Below are 11,316 nucleotides of genomic sequence, written 5' to 3' on the forward strand. Positions count from 1 at the left end.
TATTTTTTCTTCCAGTATTTGGTTTTGGGTTTTTTTTTTTGCTTGACCCTAGTCTAAAATGCCCTTTGCCTGATTACCTGTTATCTTTTCAAGTTTATATGTTTCTTTTCATTCCATTCGTACTGGTCCACTAAAAAAAAAAAGTCTGCTAAAATGTCCTGTTGGGTAATCTTATAGTTCAAGTGGAAGACCTTTGGTCTGATTTCCTTTTTCCATGAATTAGTTAGATCAAATATTTTCTGGGAGTGGATGTTTGGGCCCTATTGTTATGACTGAAAGGAAACTGCAGGGCCTCATTACATCTCAGGTAGATATTGGACCGTAAATGTTTGAATGACGCTTTACATTTAGATGATTGAGGTTCACAATAAGAAAGCACAAATTCTAAGAAATTATGTAGGCTGTTGAAATGGAACTGCCATTTTCTAAAGTATAACACCCATTGCTTGTCATGAAATTTTATTCAAGATACTGAATGGAGAACTATGGAGAAAGAGTTATTGGCAAAGGAGATGCTGTAGAAAGAATGAAAAAAAATTCCTGATGGATTCCTTAATCATACACAAGTCACTGGTGAACAATAAAACATGTGAAGATTGCTTCAGAAATTAGGTCTTGACCTGAGTTGTTGAAAAATAGTGTGAAGCAAATTGAAAACATAAATGGATATATGTTTGAAGGGACTCTGGGGCTGGAGGAAGGGTGCTGTGTGTCATTATAATGAAGATAAAGTCTATATGCTATATCAAAGGTTAGCTTTAAAATTAATGATTCCAAACCTTAAAAAAGAGAATAAATTGCTTAGCAATCTGCGTCATATTTTTTATTTGGAGATACAACCTGTGTGTCAGACACGCCTATGACCTGAAACTGTTGTGGCTAAATTCACTGAAAAAGAAGTTAAGAAATGGGACCTACCATGCGCTCAAGGTCCATTTCTTCAAAAGACAGAATTACGTAGTAGCTAGAGCATGGGACCTAAAAGTGGAAAGACCTGGGTTTGAATCACACCTTCAGCACTGACTGGGTTACTCTGATTAAGTCACATAACATCTCTAAGTCTTGCTTCTGTCATTTGTGTTAAAGATGGGGGTGGGAGAAACGGGAGCACAGAGTATAGAGTACAGATGGTAACACCATCAACCTCTCTAATCTAGCTCTATTGCTAGTAAAATGATATTCTTAAAGCATGGGTCTGACCACGACACATTCCTTCTCAGTAAACTCCACTGTCTTCCTATTACTTCTAGGATCCAATGCAAACTCTCATTTGCCATTTAAAGCTCTTCCCAATTTGACTCTAGGCGTATTATGCATCATTCTCCTTTACACATTCTGTGGACCAGCCAAAATTACTTTGTAGTCATTCTTCATATACAAGACCATCTCCAATCCCTGTGTATTTCTTTGCACCTGTCCTCCATCCCTAGAACACACTCATTCCTTACCTCCACCTCTTAGCATCCCTCACTTCCTTCAAACCCAGCTCAAGAGCCACCTTCTACATGATACCTTTGCTGATGCCTTCCGCTCCTTCTCAAACTTAGTATCTCTCACCATTTCTCCAACGTACCCCCTCCTCTCCTCTGATCTTGCCACCACTCTAGTGTAGTGTACTACTTGGCTGAAATGTGGCAGTGGTCTGCTGGTGGGTCTGCTTGTCTCAAGTCTCTCCCCTGATTTCAAGCCACCCTCCATTCAACTACTAAAGTGATTTTCCTAAAGTTCCAACCATGTCACCCCACTACACACACACAGGCATACACACGCACACGCTAAATTCCAATGCCTCCCTATCACCTCCCGTGTCAAATACAAAATGTTCTGTCACTCAAGGATCTTCATAACCTAGCCCCCTCCTTCCTTTCCAGTCTTCTTACACCTTTCTCCCTAACATGTACTCTTTGATCCAATGACACTGGCCTCCTGACTGTTCTACAAGCAGGACATTCAATCTCCTGGTTCTGGGCTTTTTCTCTGGCTGTCCCTCCATGCTTAGAAAACTCTCCTTCCTCCATTTGACTGACCTTCCTGGCTTCCTTTAAGTCCCAAGAAAAATCCTGCTTTCTGTAAGAAGGCTTTCCCATCTCTTCATTCCAGTGTCTTCCCTCTGTTAAATGTTACCTATTTATTCTGTGTAAATCTTGTTATACACACACACACACACGCACACACACACACACATACACACACACGCACACACACACACACACACATACACACACACGCACACACACACATACACACACACATACACACATGCGCACACGCACACACATACACACACATACACATACACACACACACATACACACACATACACACGCACACACACATACACATACACACGCACACACACACATACACACACATACACACGCACACACACACATACACACACATATATGTATATATTTGTTTACATATTGTTTTCCCCTTTAAATTGTAAACTCCTTGAAGGCAAGCACTGTCTTGACATGTTTTGTGTCCCCAACCGTTAACATAGTGTCTGGTACTTAACAAATCTTTATTGATTGGTTCATTGATTAATGTCCTGTTCTTGAACGCTAGAAGCCCTGGGTTCAAGTCCTGACTCTGACGTATACTGGCTGTGTGACCTTGAACAAGCTACTTACCTTCTGGATATCATTCTTCTCTAATCTAAGCTTTTGTAAGCCTCAATAAGAATGCCTTCTGAATCCCTTGGCCTTCACAACCCTCAGATACTCGCCATTGTCAAGTATTTAGGTAGCTATGATGAAACCACTTGGCCACTGCGGTATTTATGAGAATCAAACAAAGAAAAAACATAGATCATGGACAGAATACTTTAAAATAAACTATTTATATGACAGCAATAATTTGGTTCTCTACTTAATAGCAACTTTTAAGTGAAAGTATATGAAATACCCAGGAAAATAAGTCACAAAATATTAACATTAATTAAATAATGTTACTGCTGCTGCTGCTACTACTACTACCACCACCACTGCCACTATCATCACTACTACTACCCCTTTTTATTCTAGTTTCAAGTCAGTAAGTTTTACCCTGACTTAGATATATAGGTATGACAGGGCTATGAAAGATAGTTACTGACTCTTTACTACTTCTAGTTCTAGCCTAGGCCCATGTCAGTCCACTCTCTTTGTGAATTGAGGAATCAGATTTCCTACTCTCATTCCATCCCTATTCCTATAGGATTAGGTGTAGGAAGCTGTACCTAAGAAAGGAAATTAGAATGTAATCTCCTTAAAGAAAGAGACTATTTTTGCTTTTTCATTGTATCCCAAGCATTTAGCACAGTGTTTGGCACGAGTTAGGATAAAACCATAGTGATAGGCTTCAGGTAAGAGATGGATGGTAAACCATGGGGATGAGGTCTCTGTATTTCTACAAGAATGAAGAAGGCCCCTCACTGCCCCCTCCCAAAGTGCCCAAACATCACTGTGGTCAAAATACCATTTTCTCCAACCTGACTGTTTCTGCATCATGAATTTTCTATAGTGAGTTTAACAGTTTCCAGAATATCACGTATTGTCCCCAACACTCTTTTTGACTTAAGTAATGTTGCACTGCCTTGACTAGACTAGAGCTACTGTTGTTTTGGTGTTAATGGTTGTTGTTGATATGTCTCTGGTCTAGACTTGTCTTCTCACTATTGCTACCTACTATGTTTTCTGATCAGGCTTATTTGAATCCTCTCTGTCTCTGTATCTTTCTCTGTCTCTGCCTACCTTGGAGTTTCTTCCATCTATCCTTCTTCCAACCTATCCTCATCCTCTCATAATCATGAAAGGGACCAGTGCTTCGAGTCCACTATCCTGAACTATCATCCTTGGAAGCAACCCCTGTGGAAACACAGCCTGGCAACTGGTCCTGAAGGTGTTCCAGATATATCTATTCAATACCAAGAAAAGAGAGTGCCTCCAAGGTCCTTGTCATGGTTAAAGTGCTTCAACATGAGAAACTGGTTTTTATTAGTAGAAAAGACATTAAAAAAGAAAAATTACCATCTGCTTTGCCATTACACCCAAAGGATTATGGGACTCTTTCATCCAATCTAAAACCTTCCATATCATTGATCCCCCCCCATTAGAAGGTGAGTTTCTTGAGAGCAGGGATTGTCTTACTTTTCTATTAATGCTCAGCACAGAGTTAAATGCTTAATAAATGTTTCTCTCTCTGCCTCTGTCTCTATATCTCTTTTTATCTCTTTCATCCATCTCTCTCTGTCTCTGTCTCTTTCTGTGTGTCTCTCTTTGCCATCCCCCTCCCCCACTCATCCTTCCACTTTTCAGAAACAAAACATGAGTCCTTAATGTTGGCAGCTTTCACTAACTCTCAATGGTTCCCTCATTTAATAGCCTGTATAATCCTTTATTGGTAAGGAAACTGATGCAAAGTATAGTTTTCCCAGAAAGAAGGAGGGGCTGGAGGAGAATGAGGGGAAAAATCTCATAGCACAGGGGAAGCCTGAGGATTTTTGTACTCCAGGTTGAGGAGAGAGGGGCAGTGCAGACTCATACCAGCAGTAAATCAACAACAAGGAAGGATGCTGCTACCATAAACTGAATGTAGACACGAGCAGTTGGAGCATTATCTGGCTCATTTGAGAAGTGATCTGCCTACACAGAATTTGCTTTTGCCCCAGTGTGGGAAACAATTAAATTCTCTACTCTCCGTTCTCTTCCCTACCCAGCCACCCGGCACCATTAACTTCTGGAGTTCCCTCCTCTACGTAAACCTTGCTTATTTACTTTCTGTACTTTATAAGAGTTTTGTCTCCAGATAAAGATAATATGCTTTTTGTTTCATTCTGAGTATTTTCTATAAAGAAGTGGGCCACAAAAAAGATGGAGGTCAAAAGAGACCAATTAATTGCCTTAGAGGTAGGTGATACAAGTATTATTTCCTAATTTTATAATTGAAGAAACCTAGGCTCAGAGATAAAGGACTTGCCTAAGGTCGTACTAGTACCAGAATCTAAAGCCAGGTCTCCAGACTCATACTATGGCACTCTTTCAATCGTACTGAATACAGCACCATCCCTGGAGTCATGAGGACCTGAGTTCAAATGGGAACTCAGATACTTGAAAATTATTATCTGTGTGACCTTGGGCAAGTCACTTAATCCTGATTGTTTTGCCTGCCCCCTCTGAAAGGAAAAGGGAGAAAAAGAAAATGTACATACCCACTATAGAGATACAGCCAGGTTAGATGACTTGGAGAAAGAAGAACCACACCTTACCCCTACACTGACAAGGTCTGGCAGCTCTAAAATGAAATTAAAAAGCTGTGACCTTGGCTCAGTGTTGCTGCTGTTTGTTAAATTGTATTTAAATCAGTTTTAAACCATTTCAATAGTAAGACTCATCTATCACTCTTTTTCATTATTTAGTACTGGTTAAAAGGAATTGTTATGTTTTATAATTTATTACACTTGATGATAAATATTCTACAGACATTTTCTATAGTTCTCTGCATCACCCGACACTGAGTTCTCTGTATTCCATAGACAATTAACAAATACTGAAATCTAGACATCTCTGCTCCCCCAGCCCACTCTGCCATAGCCCCAAGAAGCCAGCCAGTGTTATTGAGCATCACTGATTCATTTCAAAGAAACTGCATTACTGCTATATAAAAATGTTCAGGTCGCATTGCATATTCAGGCTGACTAAAATCTGTGAGTTCCTTTTATTGGAAAGGACTATGTTTTCTTTTAAGGTTCATTTCAAATGGCTTTCTCCCTCAGCAACCTAGATTAGAATGTTCAAGATGTTTTGGAGAGACAAGAGAGAGAAATGTGTAGGCTAACTGATAGAACCATTAAGGAAGAAAAGAAGGAAGGAAGGAAAGAAGGAAGGAAGGAAGGAAGGAAGGAAGGAAGGAAGGAAGGAAGGAAGGAAGGAAGGAAGGAAGGAAGGAAGGAAGGAAGGAAGGAGAGAGAGAGGGAGAGAAGGAGGGAAGGAGAAAGGAGGGAGGAAGGAAGGAACATTTATTAAGTGTTTGTTGTGTTCTAGTGCTAAGTGCTAGAAATACATACAGAAAACAAGACAATCTAAGCACTCCAGGAGCTCATATTCTAGTGGGGAAAACTACATGTAAATTAAGTGAATATGGAGTTTGCTGAGCAACCATATCTAAACAGTGTTAATGAATTAGATCAGTACCAGTCTGTTGGCTGGTTTTTGGTGATATGCTACAGGATTCTGTCTTTAGCCCTGCTACCAGGCTTTGTCCTTGGCTGTTGTACAGTATTCCATATATAAGTCTATCTAAGTATCTGATAAGGTAAATAACACAATATTAATAAGATAGCATAAACTTATAAGGGATAGCGAATATACTGAATTACAGAATCCAGACCCAAAAAGCTTTCCATTTATAGGAATAATAAGATAAAATAGAATAGGAACAAATGTAAAGTCTTTCCAGTAGGTTCAAGAACTAGTGTCTCAGTGCTAGATGGGGGAGATGGCTAGACCACAGTCCAGAAAAACAGTGTCTTAGGGTTTTATTGGACGGGAAGCTCAATACAATTAAAGCAGCTTAAAAACTAGAATGACTTTAGGATGCATTAGCAGAAAAATAGGGAGGAAGGTGAAAGTCCCACTGAATTTTCCTCTGGCAATACCACATTTGGAGTACAGTGTTCCTTTTGAGACAACATATTTTATGAAGAACACCAGTAATTCATGATTTCCAAGAAAGGCTGATCAGAATGGTAACAAAACTCAGGATCACATACTAGAAACAATGGGTGAAACTAGAGACATTCAACATAGAAAATATGCAAACCATGACAGCTGTCTTCAGACATTTCGATTCAATTCAACAGGCACTAATCAATCATTGTCTGGTTTTGGCCATGGTGTTCTTAACACATCGATATTCCTGGAACATCACCAAAGACAATTTATTGAATTGAATTGATTTGGAGGCTCTTGAGATACAAAGACAAAAAACAGTAGATACTAGTTTTAAGGAGCTCACATCCTCTTACAGGATTAAACAGGTAAACATAAATAGAAAATAATTTGATGAGCAAAGGACAGCATGAACAACTGGGAAGGTCAAGAAAGGTTGTTGCTGGTGGTTCCTAAGTGGAGCCTTAAAAGGGAACTAAGGATTCTATTAACTCTTTGAGGACAGGGACTGATTTGTTTGAATATTGGTATCACCAAGGCAGAGTTCCTTGTTTGAAACTGGCTCTTAATTAACGTTTATTGAATTAATTTAGATAAGATTGGATTGGATTGGTTTGGACTGGATTGAGATTCCCACATATACCAGTGTGATGGAGGAATGAGAAATAGAAATAAAAGGAAAATTTCAACCCTAGCTACAATCCCTATTTTGGCCTCTTGTACTTTGTTTCAAAACCTTTCTACATCTCTGTGCTCTTTAATGATGACTATAAACGACATGACATTTATATGAATTTGCAGAAGGAAATTGACAGATGGGAAGACAGCCCATGAGAGAAGAGATTCCCCCAGTCCTAATACATGAGTGAATCAATTTAAGAGAAAATTTTTATATTTTTTGCACGCCAGTATTATATATTTGCATTTTATAACTATGTGTAATAGTAATTTAACACTATAGTATATGATATATAATATAATAATAACATGTGAATGTACTATATCCAGCTATATATAGTTATATGGTGCAATATTCAATACATGGGTATAATAGCACCCACATTACAAGGTTGTTGTGAGGTTGAAATAAGATAATATGTATAAGGCATTTTGCAAACCTTAAAGCATTATAGAAGCTCTATTTGTTATATGAATGCATTGTAGAGCGTGAACTTCTGAAGATCTCTAATATTGACCCACTCTTCTCAGCCCCAGACTTCATTTGAACTGTCTATCAGTTCATCCAATTCAACTAAGTTTCTTCTAATTTTGTATAAGGCTATTAATAGAAGATTCTTTGGTACCATAGCTTCACAAAGTAATTATTCCTGAACCATAAATGAGCAACTACGGATAACAACTTTGAGAAGGCCATGGGACAACCATATTGGCAGAGAAGTCTCTAACATGCCAACCTGTAATGAGATAAAATGTTGATAACATAACACAAAGGGACCGTGCTACAGAAATAGCAGGGGAATATTGTAATTAGTGCCTCTACCCATTGATTTATAGACCTCGGTTTCCAAGAGCACCACAGAACTAGAATCCCATAGGCATAATGTCATGCTACATGATCAATTCACAGGGTGACCCCGCAGCATCAGTCAATCAGAGTTAGCGGCTGTTCCATAGTCACTCTGAAAAGTAGAGCTTTTAAGAAAGCACTTAGCCAAATGTAATTATGCAGAATGGTAGTGAAAAGATACATTGGGCTATATCTCTACAAAGACAAACTGATGGTAGTGGGTTCAATTAGCTGGAGGACATCTTAGTAACAATTTCAATGCCATGTTTATCCTACCTTCTATACTGACTGGTGCCATGAAATTGACCTTTTTTTTTCTTTTTACTGATACTAGTCGTCCTATTTCAACGGTTTGCTTCTCCCCTCTGCTCCAGATGGCCATATTCTTGGCCATATTCATTCACAGAATAACTTTTTTTTAACATACCCCTTACACTTTTTTTTGATATATTAGTTAGTTGAACTGAACTGATTTTTAATATTTTTAAAATTCTTTATTATAAGGGGTAATTCTCTGGAAACAGAAGAGGAAAAATATATTGGGAAACATCGATGATGAAAAAACAGAGAAATTTTTTTTTTTAATCTTTCAGAGGTGAAGTTCTTGTGACTATTGACAGGAACATATGATTTAGTTAAAAAGGCCTCAAGAAGTGGTTGCTGATTTTGTGACATGAATTTATCTCCACCAAAGTATTTTGGTGTTCTCTGGGCTCAAGACTTTTGTACAGTTTGCTTCACAACCTAGCACATGACTTCACCCCAAAAAACATTCAACACAGAGAAAGATCACTCAAGAGTACTATACTCTGAGGGTTGCACAATTTTCCTACTGGCTCACTCACTCCCTCTGTCTCCTGCAACCAAGCCTACCTGCTCTGAAGTTACATTAATATAGAACAGCCTATACATATTAGCTCAGTGTTTTTATTTCTGTCTGCTTTTATAGATCCAGCCTTGGAATGAAACGGGCTGTGTAACCGTCAGGACTCCTGCCTACAACTGCTGCAGTTTTGCTCCCATAGTTTAGTTGACCTGACTTCCTTTATGTAGTAGCAGTAGGTATCTCCAAAAGTGGCATCATTTTGGAATTCAAGTTATACCTATATGCTTGGCCTTGCATGCAACCTGGAAAGTGGTATTTTGGCTTCCCAAGATATATTCTCTGTATAAGTCAAAGGGAAAGGTGAAGAAGAGTTTTCAAACAGTTTGATGAGAAGTGAAGTCTCTGACCCAACCCTCCCCTCTTTATACATCTTATAGGTTAAACACTCCTGTATTCTTCAAGGTATAGAACCCCAGTCTCACATCTTTGGCCTTTCTATGTTCTCCTTTATGATGAAACAGATCCAAAAATACCCATCCTTGCCGTATTCACTGGGGAAAAGAATATGGAAAGAAATGTCCTTCCCTCTCTATTACTCATAGAAAGATAGATTTGAACAAATGATCCTTTCTTAATAGAATTTTGGGGAGGCTCGCTAGACTGAGGGAAGATTGGCAACAAAAGGCTGCATGTGTTTGATGGATACAGCAACTAGATGGCACAGAACTTTGAATGCTAGACTTGAAGTCAGAAAGACTTGAATTCAAATCCTGCCTTATGCACTTACTAGCTGTGTTAAGTTGTTTGACTTGTCTCAGTCTCAGGTTCTTCATATTTAAATGTGGCTAATAATGTGGCTAAAAATGTGGCTAATAATAGCACCTGCTTCACATGGTTGCTATATGGACCAAATGAAACAACATGTGAAACACTTTGCAAACGATAAAATGTTGTGGCTACTATGGTTATATGTGATATTATTTGTTGTAAAAGAGTAAAAGAAAAGGAGACGATGTAGTATATTAGATAGAATACTTCGACTATGGGTCAAGAAAACCTGGATTTGTATTTCGGTTCTGATATTTACTACCTATGTGGCCATGGACAAAAACTTTGTACCTCTGAGCCTCGCTTTCCTAGTACATAAAATGGGGATGGTCGTACTTATAGGACCAACCCACACAAGGTTTAGTGAGGTTCACATGAGAAGATGTATGTAGAGGCACTGGGCAAACCCTAAAGTGGTAGGGAAACATCAATGTTTATCATGAAAAAGACCTGTAGGGTTTGTTTTAATTAATCAATAACTTGGATTTATGTAGTGCTTCAAGGCAACTAGATGGCTCAATGGATAGAGCACTCGTCCTAGAATCAGGAAGACCTACGTTCAAATCCAGCCTCAGATACTTACTAGCTGTGCGACCCTGGGCAAGCCACTTCACTGCTATTTACCTTCATCAACAAGAGGAAGAAGAGGCAAACTACTCCAGCATTTTTGAACAGAGATCATCATGGACAGAAAGGTCCACAAAGTCACAAAGAGTTGAACATGACCAAACAACTAAACAACTAAGAGGTTTGTAAAACACTTTACAAATATTATCTCATTTTATCCTCACAATAATCCTGGGAGATAGGGACTATTATTATCCTTATTTTACAAATGAGGAAACTGAGATCAACAGTGTTTAAGTGACCTGCCTAGGGTCACACAACTAACAAGTGTCTTAGGTCACTTTTACCCTCAGATCTTCCTGACTCCAGGCCTCGGTCTCTATCCACTGTACCACTTTGTGTTTTAAACACATTCCTCTTTCTGTGTGACCCTGAAGGTGATTTTTGTTAAAATAAGGAACAACAACCTGAGGGACTACCTGGTCTCAAGATATTTTCCAGCTCAGAAGGGAGCACTGAGCAGAATGAACTGCAGAGAGATGATCGTTCTTAAATCACATTAGTGATAAGGATATTAAAGTCCAAACAGGCATCCATTGTTGATAAAACACTGTTGGATGGCGTCTTCCATAATGAAATATGTGGAGCCTGCATTTTCAACCCAAGAGGAGGGACAAAGGTTAATGATGTTCATTTCCCCTCTTTGGCTGTGATATTCATGGGGCTAACTGCATGTCCTTTCTGTTGCTGTGAAAACAATTTAATCTCCTTCAAGTTTTTAATCAAAACAACCAAACAAATCCCAAAAAGCCACTTAATATCTGCAGAATACATATTTTTTAAAACTGGATCCATCATTTAGACATAAGATCAGTGGATTATGACTTTAATGACATGAGAAAGATGAATCACAA

Source organism: Notamacropus eugenii, chromosome 7 (assembly GCF_028372415.1).
Source record: "Notamacropus eugenii isolate mMacEug1 chromosome 7, mMacEug1.pri_v2, whole genome shotgun sequence".
NCBI lineage: Eukaryota > Metazoa > Chordata > Mammalia > Diprotodontia > Macropodidae > Notamacropus > Notamacropus eugenii.